At 42.2% G+C, this 17,345-nt stretch overlaps 1 protein-coding gene across 1 annotated transcript in view; it reads left to right on the top strand.

Moving 5' to 3' along the window:
• Positions 1–413: 413 nt before the first annotated feature.
• eps8l2 (EPS8 like 2) overlaps positions 414–17,345 on the top strand; it is a 165,620-nt gene continuing 148,688 nt past the window's right edge. Inside the window, exon 1 of the mRNA XM_043706415.1 lies at positions 414–763. The gene's annotated coding sequence lies outside the window, so the exon portion shown is untranslated. The remainder of the gene's footprint in view (positions 764–17,345) is intronic.

Raw genomic sequence — 17,345 nt, 5'->3', positions numbered from 1 at the left:
TGCTCTAAGCATCATTTGACCAGTTACAACACATTTTCACAAAACTTGTGTGCCTCTGTTTCTTCATTTAATTTCTCCTTATGCACACTAGTTCAAAACCTTTATGTGGATGCTCTCCCTTCTTTCAAAAAGCCTCTGTAATAACTAATTTCTTTGTTCAATCCTTTATTGTTGTTTCCTCTATTCTTTGTCCTACCTTCCCTTCCACCCTCAGACACTACCCCACGCCCATGATGAGTAAATGACAAAGTCTATACAAATCCATGTTATAATACCTGTTTAATTATTGAACTGTGTGCTGGAGAGGTTGGTAAACAACAGCGATGGAATATTCAGTTAATTTAAATGACAGCTGAGATATAAAAAGTATGTCCCAGTCTATTTAAATAACAGCTGTTTGCAGCCTGTTTGACTGCTTTAAGTCCCTCCCACCTGTAGAGCCAGTCTCTACTGTATCTACCTGCAGTACAGGGTGTTAACACTGCTCTGTGCAGCCACTTCACTGAAAAATAGAGCACTGAGCAGAAGCAGCCGGCCAACAAGTGACGTAGTGATACTGGTCTGTCCAGCAAAAAAAGGGCTCTGGAATTAGAGAAGCAGGGTGGCGGTGATAGAACTGGCTGTATTGATATATACCTGCAAGAGCAAAGTTCAACCGACAAGGAGAGGAAATAAAAGCACTGACTCTTCACCTCCAGACAAAAGTACAGCAGGTTTAATGGCTGAAAAGTTTCAGTGAACCTGAGAAGGACCTGGCTTATTGGTAAGCAAATTACTAGCTTTCTGCTTCACATTAGGTATTACGTGAACCTGTGGACAGACATTTAAATTATTAACTCCCTGTGCTTCTAACCTTGTTCAGGAAGCTTAAATTGAAATCTGATTCTGTGGGGACAGCAGTTCTTTGAAATGACTCCTTGGCTATATCATCAGTTGGGAAGTTAATAATCTTTTTTGGGGGGTTGCTGATTGTTATTTGAGTGTGGACCGGCATTCCTGTTTGAATTTCAATATCGATGTGTAAACGTTTTGACCCTCGTTGCATTGTCTAAACAGGATACCTGTTAGCACATTGGGAAGTGAGCCTGCCTTTGGTTTGTGTGTTGTGGGAACAAATAAAATGGTGCTTGACAATTTCTATGGACACAGAGTGAGCCCGATAGTGGAGGATGTTTATAGCTAAAGGGGACCGTTGCTTTGGTCACCACTTGGGCAGGAGGGTGTTTGGGGAGTGGGGTGGAGAGAGAACGGGAAAATACCACCGTGGCTTATTTAAGAGTCTGATGGGTCTATCCATTGTAATTAGGTAACTCTGTTAATGCACTCGAGTTGTAAATTAGATATATTACCCTGTCTATTGAAATTTGAGATGTATGTGTGTATGAGTCACCTCATGTAGCCAGGGAATGTCAGAATTTGAAATTAAGAGAAACTGTATTTTAAATTGTTCTATTGTGCTTAAATTATTCTGTTGAAAAACCAATTTGGCTGAGTTAATAAGGTATATCATTTTGTAAGAAATTTGAATTTCGGATTCCCATTCTGTTTTGCTCTGAGTTGAATTATTAACCCTTTTTTTGGCTTTTAGTTTTGCAGTGACTCTCAAATTATTTTGCGGAGGTTGCCAATGGAAACAAAATTACCTCTGGAAGCACGAATAAAGTGAGAGCATGGCGTTTGAGCCTTGGAAAATACTCCATGCCTTTTTACTAGTGTCAATATCAGCAAAACTAAATGACTGCCTTTAGTAATTCTTCATATTACATGGACTCTCAGAGTGGGTGACACGGTGGCACAGTGGTTAGCACTGCTGCCATAGCGCAGAGACCTGGGTTCAATTCCCGCCTCAGGCGACTGACTGTGTGGAGTTTGCACGTTCTCCCCGTGTCTGCGTGGGTTTCCTCCGGGTGCTCCGGTTTCCTTCCACAGTCCAAAAATGCGCAGATTAGGTGAATTGGCTGTGCTAAATTGTCTGTAGTGTTAGGTGTAGGGGAATGGATCTGGGTGGGTGCGCTTTCGCGGATCGGTGTGGACTTGTTGGCCCGAAGGGCCTGTTTCCACACTGTAAGTAATCTAATCTAATCTAATCTAATCTAGATGTACAGCATGGTCCAACTGGTACATGAAGACCAGATATCCCAATCTAATCTAGTCCCATTTGCCAGCAGCTGGCCCATATCTCTGTAAAGCCTTCTTAATCATTTTGTGGTATCATCCAAATGCCCTTTAAATGTTGCAAGTGTACCAACCTCCACCACTTCCTCTGACAGCTCACTCATTACACACATCACCCAATACCCTCTAGTTCTCGACTGCGCCCTTTGTCCAGACTTTGTCTGGATGTAGGTTTGCTACTTAACTAGAAGGTTCATTTCCAGACGCTTCATCACCCTACTAGGTAACATCTTCAGTAGACCTCCAGGTGAAGCACTGTTGATAATTCCTGCTTTCTATTTATATATTTCAGTTTCTTTGGGTTGGTCTTGTCATTTCCTGTGGTGACATCACTTCCAGTGATAATGCCATTTTCTGTTTTTCTCAGGGGGTGGTAGATGGGGTCTAACTCTGTGTTTGTTGATAGAGTTCTGGTTGGAATGCCATGCTTCTAGGAATTCTCTTGCGTGTCTCTGTTTGGCTTGTTCTAGAATGGATGTGATGTCCCAGTCAAAGTGATATTCTTCCTTATCTGTATGTAAGGATACTAGTGAGAGTGGGTCATACAGATGAGGAAGGACACCACTTCAAATGGGACAACACATCCATTTTAGGACAAGCCAAACAGAGACATGCACAAGAATTCCTAGAAGCATGGGATTCCAACCGGAACTCTATCAACAAACACATTGCGTTAGACTCCCATTTACCATCCCTGAGAAAAAGAACAAGAAATGGTATCACCACTGGAAATGATGTCACCACAGGAAATGACAAAATTAACCCAAAGAAACCCAAACATATAAATATAAAGCAGGAATTATCAACAGTGCTTTGCCCAGAGGCCCACTCAAAATGTTACCTTGTAGGGTGACAAAACATCTGGAAATGAACCTTCCAGCTCAGTGAGCAAACCTACATCCAGAACCTCAACCTGAGCTACAGATCTTCTTAAAACTCGCTAAGACTTTGTCTATTTATCCTATCCATGCCCCTCATGATTTTATAAACCTCTATAAGGTCACCCCTCAGTCTCTGATGCTCCAGGGAAAACAGCCCCAGCCTATTCAGCCTCTCCCTATAGCTCAAATCCTCCAACACTGGCAACATCCTTGTAAATCTTTTCTGAACCCTCTCAAGTTTCACGGTCTCCTTCCAATAGGAAGGAGACCAGAGTTGAATGCAATATTCCAAAAGTGGCCTAACCTACGTCCTGTACAGCCGTAACATGACCTCCCAACTCCTGTACTCAATGCTGTGACCAATAAAGGAAAGCATACCAGATGCCATCTTCACTATCCTATCTACTGTGACTCGACTTTCAAGGAGCTATGAACCTGCACTCCAAGGTCTCTTTGGTCAGCAACGCTCCCTATTGTTAAGTGTACAAGTCCTTCTAAGGTTTGCTTTCCCAAAATGCAGCACTTTGCATTTATCTAAATTAAACTCCATCTGCCACTCCTCAGCCTATTGGTCCATCTGATCAAGATCCCATTGTAATCTGTGGTAACCTTCTTTACTATACATTACACTTCCAATTTTGGTGTCATCTGCAAACTTACTAACTAGATCTCTTATGTTCATATCCAAATCACGTATATAAATGATGAAAAGTAGTGAGCCCTACACCTATTCTTATGGCACTCCACATCTGGCTACATTTGTGAGGGACAGCCATCTATGGTTAGCAAAGTTAGTCTGCGTAAACCTTCCACCATTGCAAATGTTCCAATATTATAAATGGCATGATCATCCAGCAGTAAACCAAACTTTATTACTGCCCTCTTCTTGGGCAATGAGCCAGTAATAAAATTAGGATATTATACTACCCAGATCTACACTACCTTTTTTAAATTATCTCTTACTTTTCTTGCTATTTATTGACTTAATTTTTTTTGCTGGAATTCCTGACTATCTAGGTCAGATCAATGTGAAGTTTTCTTTATAGTGACAGTTTGGTGTTTTTTTTTTATCTTGATGCAAGTAGGATATGTGCAGAAACAAAATATGAGTTTGTTTAGTGGTAGTCTATTTAATGGCAGTTATCTTTCAGTCATTTTCGCTGTGCTGTGGAGATGCTGCTGTCAAACTTCAGGGTCACCAGGACCTTGGGCTAGCTACATGGTCAGAAGCTACCCCAGCACAGGCCATGAAATGAGGCTCACTTGCTAATCTCATCCTAGCTGAGATTTTCACATAGCCTTCACGGTTTGGGATCATCACTGTGCCACCTTTTCTGCACACCAATAGAACAGGATACCGAGCAAGCATGCTAGAAGGGAAATGAGACCACATTCCGACTGGATTATTTAAATGTTCCTTTCAGGGTGCGGTTGAGTTGCTACAACAGGCATAGCTGGGTCTACTTTTCCAGAAAAGCCTGAAAGTCCCAGTGCTGAGTGTTGATATTTTCTAATAAACCTGTTATTATACACCTCTCTCTGGAGTAGGTGGGATTTGAAGTCATGCTCTCTGGTTCAGAGGGACACCGATCTCAGTGCCCCCCTGCACCCCCCCCCCCCCCGCCAAATAATTTTTCCACCTTGAAAATGGAACAACTCCAAGGCCAAACTCTTGGCTTGCTCGTACTGGCTTGATATTGGAGGCAAAACAGCAGACTCAGTTTTCTTTTATAGGTTAGAAAAGACAGTCTCTGAGAAAAATCAGTGTTTTGAAATGGAGAGCAGTACCAGGGTCAAATGAGCTTGCATTTTTGAGATGGCAAAAGAGGCCATTGTTACTTGTGAAGTCTAAAACCCAGCATGGGCAAAAGTAGGACTGGGAAATGTTGGAATGAGTTTTTTTTAAATGTGCTTGCTTTGTCATTCATGAAGATGACTTCCATTTTCAGCATTAAATGGGGAACTGATTTTTTTTTCTCTCTCTTTATATCATTCAAACACTCATGCTGGTTTGAACAGACAGATGGCAGCCACAATCCGATTAGGAAAAACCTGCTGTGAATGAGTCCTCTCCTGCCACTGTTTGCACATTGTCAGTATATGTGAAGTAGAAGGATCTTGCCCTCAAAATGTGGTGCCTGAATCAGGTTTTCAGCGTGACTCATGCTGTTTTGCCTCCAAAATAGCACCCACTGAAGCTGTACACGCTCGTCATGCAAGTACACTGGGTGCCAGCTTGGTGACAGCATTAGTTCATATCTGCCAACTGTTTGCTTGAATTAAGCAGAATAATGCGGTGGTGATTGGGTCTCAGTGCTGTTGTTTCAGAGATCAATACTCCAGCTAGTGACGTCTCCTAGACATCTGCAGCTGCGTGCATGTTTGGCAGGAAGGAGTCCACAATTGAGTTGCTTAAAAATTAATAACCCAGCAATTTGTGGATGATGCTTTCTACGACCTCTAAGCCAGCGGAAGTGTTTGATTTTTGGACTTTAAATTTATACATGTTCAGGGAATGATGTGGCATTTGGGAGAGAGCCAATGGTGTTAGTGGCAAGGTACTGGTATGATAAAGGATTGGCTGACTGGCAGAAAGTAGGGTTAAAAGATCTTTTTCAGGATGGCAACTGTTGACAAATGGAGTTCCGCAGGGGTCAGTGTTGAGAGCACAGCTATTCAGGTTATATGCTAACACTCTCTGGATGAAGGAAATGCAGATGTTGTTGCTAAATTTGCAGGTAACAGCACAAAGATAGGTGGAGGGACAGATAGTGTTGGTGAAGTGGGGAGGCTGCTGAAAGATTTGAACAGGGTAGGTGAGTGGACAAAGAAGTGGCAGCGAGAATATAATGTGGAAAGGGGAGAGGTTTTGGGCTTTGAAAGGAAAAATAGACGCATAGACTATTTTTGAAAAGGGGAAATGTTTCAGAAATCTGAACCAGAAAAGCATGTATGACTCCCAGTTAAGGATTCTTTTGAGGTTAAAATGCGGGTTCAGTTGGCGGTTAGGAAGGCAAATATTATAATAGCATTTATTTCAAGATGGTTGAAATACAAAAGCAGAGATGTACTGCTGAAGCTGTATAAGGCTCTGGTTAGACTGCTTTTGGAATATTGTGTGCAGTTTTGGGCCCCATATGAAAGGAAGGATGTGCTGGCCTTTGAGGGGGTTCAGAGGAGGTTTACAGGAATAATCCTGGGGCTTGTCATATAAGGAGCAGTTAAGAACTCTGAATCTGTACTCAATGGAGTTTAGAAGGATAAGAGGGGATCTCATTGAAACTTAAAGAATACTGAGATGCCTAGTTAGTGAACATGGAAAAGATGTTTCCACTAGCAGGAGAAATTAGGACTTGAGCACAGCCTCTTCATGAAGAGGTGACCTTTTAGAACAGAGATGAGGAATTTCTTCAGCCTGAGGACAACATGGTGGCTCAGTGGTTTGTACTGCTGCCTCACAGAGTAAAAGACCCGAGTTCAATTCCAGTCTGGGACGACTGTCTGTGTGGGATTTGTATGTTCTCCCTGTATCTGTGTGGGTTTTCTCCAGGTGCTCTGGTTTCCTCCCAACGTCCAAAGATGTGCTGGTTGGAAGAATTGGCCATGCTAAATTGCCTATAGTGTCCAAGGATATGTAGGTTAGGTACATTAGTCAGGGGTAAATATAGGATAGGGGAAATGGGTCTGGATGAGTTACTCTTTGGATGGGTTGGTGTGGACTTGTTGGACTGAAGGGCCTGTTTGCACACTGTAGGGATGCTATGATTCTGAGAGTAGTAAATCTGTGAAACTCATTGTCACAGAAGGCTGTGGAGGCCAAGTCATTGTATGTATTCAAGAAAGGGAGAGGTTCTTGATTTAGTAAGGGGATCAAAGGTTATGCGGAGAAGACAGGAGAATAAGGTTGAGAAACACATTAGCCATGATCGAATGTTGAAACAGATTCAATGAGCTAAATGGCCTAATTGTCTTTGTGCATCTTGTCCAAAAGAACTCTGTCCTGACTCAAGAATCTTATACAAACTAAATGCTCCCAGACACAGATATGCAGTAATTTACATTCCTGTTGGAGGCAAGATCATCAAACAAAATGAACTGCTCAAAGAGAGGAGATTGGTTTTGACAAATAAGTTGTATCCATAGGGTGGTCAGAGAGGAATTCCCTAATCATCAGCAGGGGGAAGTTACTGGAATTTTACATGACCCATGGGATAGGTTCTGAAAATGTGTTGCTGGAAAAGCGCAGCAGGTCAGGCAGCATCCAAGGAACAGGAGAATCGACATTTCGGGTATGAGCCCTGCTTCAGGAATGAGGGAAGTGTGCCAAGCAGGCTAAGATAAAAGGTAGGGAGGAGGGACTTGGGGGAGGGGCGTTGGAAATGTGATAGGTGGAAGGAGGTTAAGGTGAGGGTGATTAGGTGAGAACCTGCAATCTTCTTCCTGACCTCTCTGCCCCCACCCCCAATCCGGCCTATCACCCTCACCTTAACCTCCTTCCACCTATCGCATTTCCAACACCCCTCCCCCAAGTCCCTCCTCCCTACCTCTTATCTTAGCCTGCTTGGCACACTTCCCTCATTCCTGAAGCAGGGCTCATGCCCGAAATGTCGATTCTCCTGTTCCTTGGATGCTGCCTGACCTGCTGCGCTTTTCCAGCAACACAGTTTCAGCTCTGATCTCCAGCATCTGCAGTCCTCACTTTCTCCATGGGATAGGTTGGCAAGTGGGTGTGTAAAATTGAACTTCACAGAAGTCCAGTGGTGTTTGACCACTCTTGTGGATATTTTACTGATTTGTAGCAGAAATGGTAAGCAGCACTCTCTTCTGTAGACCAGTTGAGGCCCTTGATGACCAATTAAATGCTTGCTCATTCTGTTGCCAATATTTTACCCATAGTAAGAGAGACCAGGAGCGGGTAGAGAGAAGCATGAACCCTGCCCTTGAGTAAGCTTTAGCCCTAAGCATGAGATGGGGAGCGCTCCTTGAAATGTAACATGGCTTGCTGGGTGAGGAAGGCATTGCCATTGGATGTGCAGTCATGTAACCATGAGCCATTGGGCCAGCCCCTTTGTTGGCAGGCGCAGGTGATATTTGCTGTATCACCCAGATGTATGTATGAATTTATTTATTCACTTGTAGGTTGTGGGCGTTATTGGCTGGGCCAGCCTTTATTGCCCATTTCTTAGTTGCCATTGAGAAGGCTCTGGTGAACCGCTGCAGTCCACCAACTGTGGGTTGACCCACAATGCCCTTAGGAAGGGGATTCCAGGATTTTTACCCAGCAACAGGTGAAGGAATAGCAATATATTTCCAAGTCAGGATGGTGAGTGGCTTGGAGGAGAACTTGTAGCTGGTAGTGTTCCCATTTATCTGCTGCCCTTGGTTTTCTAGATGGAAGTGGTCATGGGTTTACCAGTCATCTGATGCATGAGGAAAGTGACCAAGGCTTTATATTCCAAGAGCGATGAATAAGTTTCACTTCTTGCTGGAGCAAAGCATGTGAAGTGTGCATGTAGCTGTGAAGACTGTGGGTTTCCCTATCTTGCAGGATGCCACTGATTGCACACACATCACTCTTCAGTGCCGCATGTCCACACTAAGATGTAGTGCAATCAAAAGAGACTCTACTCCCTTCCTATCCAATTGGTATGTGTAACCGTAACTACCATATCATGCAGGTTAATACCTAATATGTGAAACCATTCCCCATGCCTTCGTTCAGCTAGCATGAAGGACTGCTGCAGTATTTAAGGAAGCACAAAAAAAACTAGGAGTGGCTAAAGGCTAACCAGGACTACACTGAAACAGTTTGTGACTCCAGATGGAATCTATGCATGTGGGGAAGTAGCATGCAAACTTTCAAAGCCAAGCTGCCGTGTAAATTGAGAACAGGCCCCTGCTGCTTGGGCTGCTCTTATGGAGCCCTACAGTACACAACAAATTGTGACAAGGTTTGTGATGGTTACATGATGCACATTTATTTTTAATCCTGTGGTCAGGACGTTTGCAGGGAAGAGGAAGTAATCAAACACACCTCTTTGACTCTGGGCATGTGATGACCTGGAACTGTTATCAGTGTTGGATAATAGGCAATATTAGCCAAGACTCTAGCGACAGCTCATCAGCTCCTCTTCAATAATCATGCCATAGGAATGTTTACAGTTATCTTATGTGGTTTAAAACCTCAACCTAAAAGATGACACCTTCACCAGAGTCTTCTGTAAACTCACACCAGCATGAATTATGTCCCAAGTCTCCAGAAATTCTCCGACATGAATACAGCATTCAGTAACGCCTAATATTCTGCTGCTATTTTAAAACAAATTTGTGATGTAGACTCAGCATCCTTGTGAAATTATACTGCTGTTGGTAAACACAGAAAATTTACCTTGACAAGGTCAGTTGATGACAGGAGGATTGGGTGTTTGCATTCAGCTGCAGTGCACAACTGAAAGCACCTATTGTGGTAGCTCACTGCTGCTGGTCGTTAACCGCAGTCAATATTTGTATAATGCTCAAGAACTCGGTTGAACTGTTGCAGGACAGGGAGTATAGTTCACCTTTGTTGTTATAGTAACCAATCTCCATGTAAACAACAGTGGATTGCAATTGCTTTCAAGGCTGTGCAGATCATTGACCTCAAATTCTGTCATTAAAAAATAAGGAATGTGTCTTGTTCAGTTCCAAACTGTCCCCAAAGCACCTTTGTTAGTTTTTATTTTGTGGTGTAATGAGATTGATCTCCGTCATGATGGAATTAATCAGATAACTAGCATCAGTGAAGAAGACACCACTCAAGACTGAGCATGTGAAGAGATGTCTTGCACACTACACTAAGAAATGTACTTGAAAACCTACTCTGCACATATATAAATACAGTACGGAAGAGTTGAGCCTTACTTAATGATGAGGAACAAGCTGCCTCTGACAACCCTTTATTGACTGAGATACTGGGCTGTCTCAATGAGCAGGCAGTAGTCTTGCTTTAAAACACACAATAAAGCAGCCTTCTCATTTTGAATTTCTAATTCTTTCCAGTTGTATTTATGAATATTACCCTTCCAGCATTTTCACATTAGCAAACAGTTGCTGATGACAGACGCCCACAGCAAGGAACCTTACTAATATAATGTAAATGATCAAACCTGCAGACTATTGGTGCCATTGTATATACATGAAGTTACATTAATTGGAATTTTACATGGGATTAATGACTTTTAACATAATAGCATACAAGGTTTTCAAATGTGCATCTCGCCCCTTTATTTTCTCAGAACATGACAGTTGTGCATAGAGTAGCACCCAATGAATGGGGTGAGGCAAAACATTAAAATCATGAGCTATGGATACAAACTAGAATAGAAGATTTAAACACCTTTTTTATTTTCTTTGTCAGGAAGGCTTTTCTGCGAGGTTTGGTCTGCTAACGATAGATTTTATTTTGTTCTGAGTAGTAGTACTGAGAGCGAGGACAGGTATAACAGGCTGAAGAGGGCCCTTCCATACTGCAACGCAATGTTACTCTTGAATGCTGTTTGCTGTCATTTGTCAAACTCCCTGCCCCTCAACCCCAGATAGAGGTAAATTTTAGAACATGGTCAAAAAGACAACTACCATCAGCTTATTAATAATTATTGCTTTAATCTATCTTTCCCTTCCTTTTATATGATGTGGGTGGTCTTGAATCCGCTGGCGTTTATTGTAAGCCTATTCAATGGTTTTGAGATGCCTTGTCGAATTGCTGAAGTCCATGCAGCTAACACCCATTGTGCATTTGAGAATGGACTTCCAGGATTTTGATGCCATGTCTTCAAAGGACAATTGCTTGGAATAATTGCAGCTTTTAAGGCTATGACCTATAATCTTTATTGAGGGTATCAAGTGATTGTGGAGCCAAGGCAGGAAAATGGAGTTAAACTGCAGATCAGCCATGATCTAATTGAATGGTAGATGAAACCCAAGAGGCTCCTGACCTACTCCAGTTCCTAATTTTAACCATCAAATATTATGAGCATGGAAAGAAGAAGGCATCTTTTAAAGGTGTTGTTAAGCTGAGGCGGTTTCCTAAATTGTAGAGAATAATAAATGGCTTAATGTTGCTGGAATACAATAAATAATGGCCTGAAATTCCAATAGTTTGGTATAAAGTCTAATAATTGAGATGTGGTCCAGTTTATTCTGGGGTAAGGAAATTTCAAACTGTCATAAGAAATTTAGAGCACAATTGTTTTGTTTTGCACATCATTTCCCTTGCGGTTGAACATAAGTTTATGTGGCTTATCAAACTACTTAACCAGTCCCTTAGTGACGGGCTGGAAAAATGTTACAGGAAGGCTGCTTTGCCGAAAGCTGGCAGATGTATCACCTTTCAAAGTTCAGTTGAGCCAGTTAAGGAACAATGAAGAACACCTTCCTTACCTCATGGGCATTTTATCTAGCAGTAGGGTGCTGTTGCCATGTGGCAAATGGACCAGTGAGCCTAGCTGCCACCTAGTGAACTTTTGGTAACGGGATTTCTTTTCTCTCTAAGCAACATATGGCCTCAGGGACTGCACCCCTAGGGGTAATAGTCACTCCTATACAATAAGGTGCTCGCTATTTAGCAACCTCCCACCCAATATTTAGGATGTTTGCTAATCTCAAGTGACCTCAGATATTACTTCTGCTCTTCAAGTGTGATCAGACATTGATACATTCAAATTTTGCAGTTGCAGGCTCGTTGGTCACCATTGGTCATGCATTGATGAACTGCCTTATGTAACTAAGGTATGGGTGGTGGTAAGCTACTACCTTGGACTCAAGATTAGAGTGCTGCTGGAAAAGCACAGCAGGTCAGGCAGCATCCAAGGAGCAGGAAAATCAATGTTTCAGACAAGAGCCCTTCATCAGATATGATTCCTGATGAAGGATCTTGCTCGAAACGTCATTTTTCCTGCTCCTTGGATGCTGCCTGACCTGCTGTGCTTTTCCAGCACCACTCTAATCTTGGCTCTGATCTCCAGCATCTGCAGTCCTCACTTTCGCCAGCCACCTTGGATTATTGCAGTCTATGGGGCTGTCGGTTCCAGGACTCTAACAACAAATTTCCAAATCGGGATGGGGAGTGTAGGTTGGAGGGCAACCTGCAGATGATGGCTGTGTTTCCACTGCACAACAGCAGTGTACGAATTTTTGACAGAAGCGAAAGTGAATGATAAGATGCCATTGGAGCAAGATAATTTATCCTGGATCATGTCAAGCTTTGAGTGTTGCTAGAGCTGTACTCATGCGAACAAGTGGGGAGCACTGCATCATGCTCCTAGCATTTTATAGATGGCGGACAGGCAGAAACTGAGATACTTACTGTAGAATTCCTAACTGTTGTTGTTGGAGATGTCATTGCCTGGCAGTTGTAGGGTGTTATTTGCATGTCTTGCTGTAGAGAGCCCAAAGTGCTGAACATTCCCACTTCTGACCTTTTTTTTTTAAATGATGGAAGTAAAGGTATTGGGCGGACAGTTTCGGGACGATCTGCAAGCATTTTATTAGGGGCAACAGACCAGAGGGCAGCCACTAAATTGGCCACCACCATGTATGCACCTTCTGGGTACGGCGCTGATTGAAAGAGATCTAGTCCAAGGGCAACTGTTCAGCCCCTCATGATACAATTTCAAAATACTACTTTTTTTGTTTTGTGAAGGTATCTTTTGAGAGGAAGACAATAGCTGCAAAACATCTGAAACTCTAGGTGTGGGATCAGGATTCTGGCTCTTATTGCTTTCAAAGAAAGTAGAGTTCCCAGGTTGTCATGCATGAAGTTATCCGTAATAAACTAGACTTGCATTCTAAAATGGTTGCAATAAGTTTTACAAGACTCAACCATAACTGAGACCGGACTGTCATTGTCTCGGAGAATCATGAGGGATCTTTTGTGAAATTCAGTCACCATTTCCAGGGATAAACAGAAATTAACTGACAGTGGTTTTCCTTGAGGCCCAAAGAGATCATCTTACCAAATACCTGAAAGAATTACAGTTAATCAAGCTAATGGCTGAGACCATTTTAAAAAGTTAATCACTTGTAACAGTCTAAAGCTTTAAAAATAAAATGAGTCTGTGTTCCCGAGCTGGGATTAACCTAATATCTAATAAGGAAGCATGATTTGACAGTTTGAAACAGCAGCTATTTTTACATTCAAGATCATCATCTGAACACAGACATTTTGAAACAGCAGCACTGGGAGACAGAGGGAGATGTTTAGTAGCTTTGTTCATTTTTAGCACTGTCAAGAACCCCAACTTGTTGAAATGAAATAAAAGAGCCTCTGGTCATTCACAGAACTCCTGCTTGGCTCACCTGTGGCAGCATTCCCAACTCTCCAAAACCATGGCAGTATCTGAATCTGAGTTCAGGTTTTCACAGACTTCGCTTTAGGAAGAATCTTCAAGAAAGCTAAACCTGCAACAGTAGAAGAGACTGATGTAATTTTCATCTTCATTTATGACTTTATTCCTCCTCACATCAGGCAACAAAATCTATACACAGTACGCCATGTATGGTATTGCCAGTAACCCACAGGGTTCTAGTAAGACTTCCCTACTTTGATTCACAAGCTTCTCTCACTCTCCCGACCCCATGCCCTCCCTAACCTGCCTTTCAATAAGTTGCAATGGCCTCCCTAAATACTTGCTAATTTTTTGTCATATACAATGCACACTGAGGTCCTTCTATTGAGGTCCTTGGGTGGCATGGTGGCTCAGTGGTTAGCACTGCTGAACTACAACACCAGGGTCCCAGGTTCAATTCCTGCCTCGGGTGATTCTGTGTGGAGTTTGCATAATCCCCCCCCTTGTGCGTGGGTTTCCTCTGGGTGCTCCAGTTTCCTCCCACAGTCCAAAGGTGCGCAGGACAGGTGAATTGGCCATGCTAAATTGCCCATAGTGTTAGGTGCATTAGTCAGAAGGAGATGAGTTATTGTTCGGAGGGTTGGTGTGGACTGGTTGGGCCGAAGGGCCTGTTTCCACACTGTAGGGAATCTAATCTACTGCAGCTTACTGTTGTGCCTCACTTTGGGAAGGAGAAAAAGAATTTCAAAACCGTCAACTTCACATTTTGCACTCTTTCTATTTCATTTGTTAAAATTTTGTCTGTTCACTTGTCTAGATCCTTTTGCAGACTTTCTATCACCTGTCCAGCATATTCTCTGATCTCTTTTTATACAGTTAGGAAATCTGGTGCAGATATTGATGCATTTATTCAAATTCAGAACTTCCTTCTCCCACTTCCACTGTCGTCTTCCATGGTTGGCTTTGTTTAGTCATTGTGAATATCTCTGTCAGTCACTTTCCTCCTTGACAATTAATTGTGTTTGGGTGCTTGTGCATTAGGGAAAACTTATGTGGGCACTGATTCAGACTGGTCATCTCTAGTTCCTGATCGTCTTTGTAATTATGAATAACTAGCCAATGTAACTTGACCTATTGGCATCATCCTGTAAGCTAAACCTGATGGAAGGAAAATGCCAATTGTTCAGACTCAATGGTTCATCCTCCTCCACTGCTAATTAGACTGGCCCTGAGACTCCATAAAAAGAGTTTCACTCACCTCACTCACCTCACCTCACCTCACCTCACCTCACCTCACCTCACCTCACCTCACCTCACCTACCTACCCACCCACCCCGTGGGCCCTACGTAATTGATTTTTCTAACAGTTCCCCTTAAGGGCTGTCATTTCTAATTTACTCAATTATTTAAGTTAAAATAGTAGAAAAGGATGTTATTTTCTCTGGGCTAAGATGCATTATTAGCTGCAAAACAATATCTGAATTAAAATTAGCAAATTTCGTTGTCATTTAAGTTTTGTTGCAGCGCCCCTTTTTGTTTATCTTGAAGTAGTAAATAAATTACCCTCTATAATTGGTGAGCACCACAGTGTCTGTGATTAGCCTGCAAAATTATACTTTGTTTTAAATTGATAAATTCCCTTCTGAAATTATCATTGTCTAATCCAGTGCTTCCTGGGCGCTATGTACCAGAATCTGATTTAGTTTGGCTAGTTGGTTTACTTATAAACAGTAGAAAGGAGGATTGTCTGTGGCTGGGTGCATTGTTGTCCCTGAACATGATATTGCAATTTACAAATTGCAATATTGACTTTTGTACAGCCACTCTCAGGGGCTACCAAACTTGATCTTTTGAGTTCGTTTTGCTTTAGTTTTATTAAGAATAGAAGGGAGGATTAGGAAGGCTTAGTGCAGTATTCAGTTCTGTTATTTTCTTGGATTGATTGTGGAGATCTTTGGTAATAACTCTAGAATTTAATTTGGGTATTACAAATAATCCCCTCACTGCCAAAGTACTTTCTGCATTATCATTAAATGTGTGCTTTTCTGAATGGATTAATGAGCTCCGATTTGAGGGAATCACAATGGGAATCCTAATTTACCATGATCTTTTTATTGAAGGAGGAGGATTTGAAGTTAAACCGAGCACCATAATAATGTTATATCATCTGTCTTAGCACTGCCCTTGCAGTAGGATGTATAGACACAAAGTAATTTCTAAAATATGTCCCATGAGCTCTGTTTCAGTCAAAGATTTAAATAGAGAATATGGCTCCACCCATTTGCTGAATTGTCCAGATTCTTTTATGCTACTGGATTTTAATTTTTTACCTTTTTCAGTTATCTAAATATCTGGTCCAAATCTTAACTCCCATCAAGTCCCATCGACCACATCCTATGCTCCATGTGAATTAACACCATTGGTTTGTTTTTACAATTCTGTTCCTGGTTTTCAAATTATTCCATAGCCTTTCCCTTCTTGCCTATCTGTGAAATATCCTCCAGCACGACAATCCTTTGCGATCATATTCTTCAGCATCAATCTCTTGTTTATCACTGATCACTTTTCATTAGCTGCAGTGCCTTTAGCCAAGGCTATGTGATTTGGATTTTCTGACCAAAACCTCTACACTTGTTCTTTTCTCCTCCCCTTTCTTTCAAATGTTCCTAGCCAGGTCAATATTCTCCAGTTTTATCAGAAAACACTGCTACTTCCTTCACTTTCACTGACCAGGGATTTGGATGATTGGTGAGCTTCCCTTTTATAAAGAAACATAGCTCCTTTTCACCCTGAACACTCTAGATTTTGTTGATACGTCTGCTGTCATGCAGTTTTATGCCAAGAGTTTGGGTTCAAAACCGACTCCTTGAAAAGGCATGGTCAGGAACACTCTTCAAGTTTGAGTTAGCCTTCATATGTAATAAGCATAATAAACTAAATACAACTATGCATGGTAATCTGAAATATGCCAAGATCTAATCTTACTATAAGGCTGTTGAAATACCATTGCATAGCACTCACTTAATACTGGTTGGTCTACTTCACATACTTGGCTGCATGTTCTTCTCTTCCTACTTCACGCCAAATAACTCCACCACATGATGATATTTGTGCCCAGTGGTGAGCAGCTCCGTGATATCGCAAGGCTGTTCCAGGGTCCAAAAGGCCTCGCACATCAGAAAGTATGAATCTCTCATTGGCTTGGTGAAGCAATAATATAGCTTCTTTATTTGAAAATAAGACTATTCATAGATAAAGTTGAAGTGGGCTGGTGGGTGAAAGGGTGACAAGTGTCTGAAACTCGCTGTTTGAAATGGTGGTTGTCAACATCTCAATATGTGGTACGTATTTAGATATTTGTTGAATTTCTATAGCCTCCAGAGTTGTGGTCCAAGAGCTGGAAAATGGGGTATTATATAATCTGATCTTTATTGACCACATGGTGTATTGAACAGCCACCTTCTGTGCTGTAAATGCCTGAGTCTGTATCTGACAGACTTCAAGTCTAAATATTGATTCTTATCGTTGTGGTTCTGTTCGCCGAGCTGGAAGTTTTTGTTGCAAACGTTTCGTCCCCTGGCTAGGCGACATCATCAGTGCTTGGGAGCCTCCTGCAAAGCGCTTCTTTGATGTTTCCTCCGGTGTTTATAGTGGTCTGTCCCTGCCGCTTCCGGTTGTCAGTTTCAGCTGTCCGCTGTAGTGGTTGGTATATTGGGTCCAGGTCGATGTGTTTGTTGATGGAGTTTGTGGATGAATGCCATGCCTCTAGGAATTCCCTGGCTGTTCTCTGTCTGGCTTGCCCTATGATAGTAGTGTTGTCCCAGTCGAATTCATGTTGCTAGAGGCATGGCATTCATCCACAAACTCCATCAACAAACACATCGACCTGGACCCAATATACCAACCACTACAGCGGACAGCTGAAACTGACAACCGAAGCGGCAGGGACAGACCACTATAAAAC

This window comes from Chiloscyllium plagiosum, chromosome 16, assembly GCF_004010195.1.
Source record: "Chiloscyllium plagiosum isolate BGI_BamShark_2017 chromosome 16, ASM401019v2, whole genome shotgun sequence".
Lineage (NCBI taxonomy): Eukaryota > Metazoa > Chordata > Chondrichthyes > Orectolobiformes > Hemiscylliidae > Chiloscyllium > Chiloscyllium plagiosum.
Note: the sequence above shows the minus strand (reverse complement) of the source record. Positions and strands in the feature narration are given on the sequence as shown.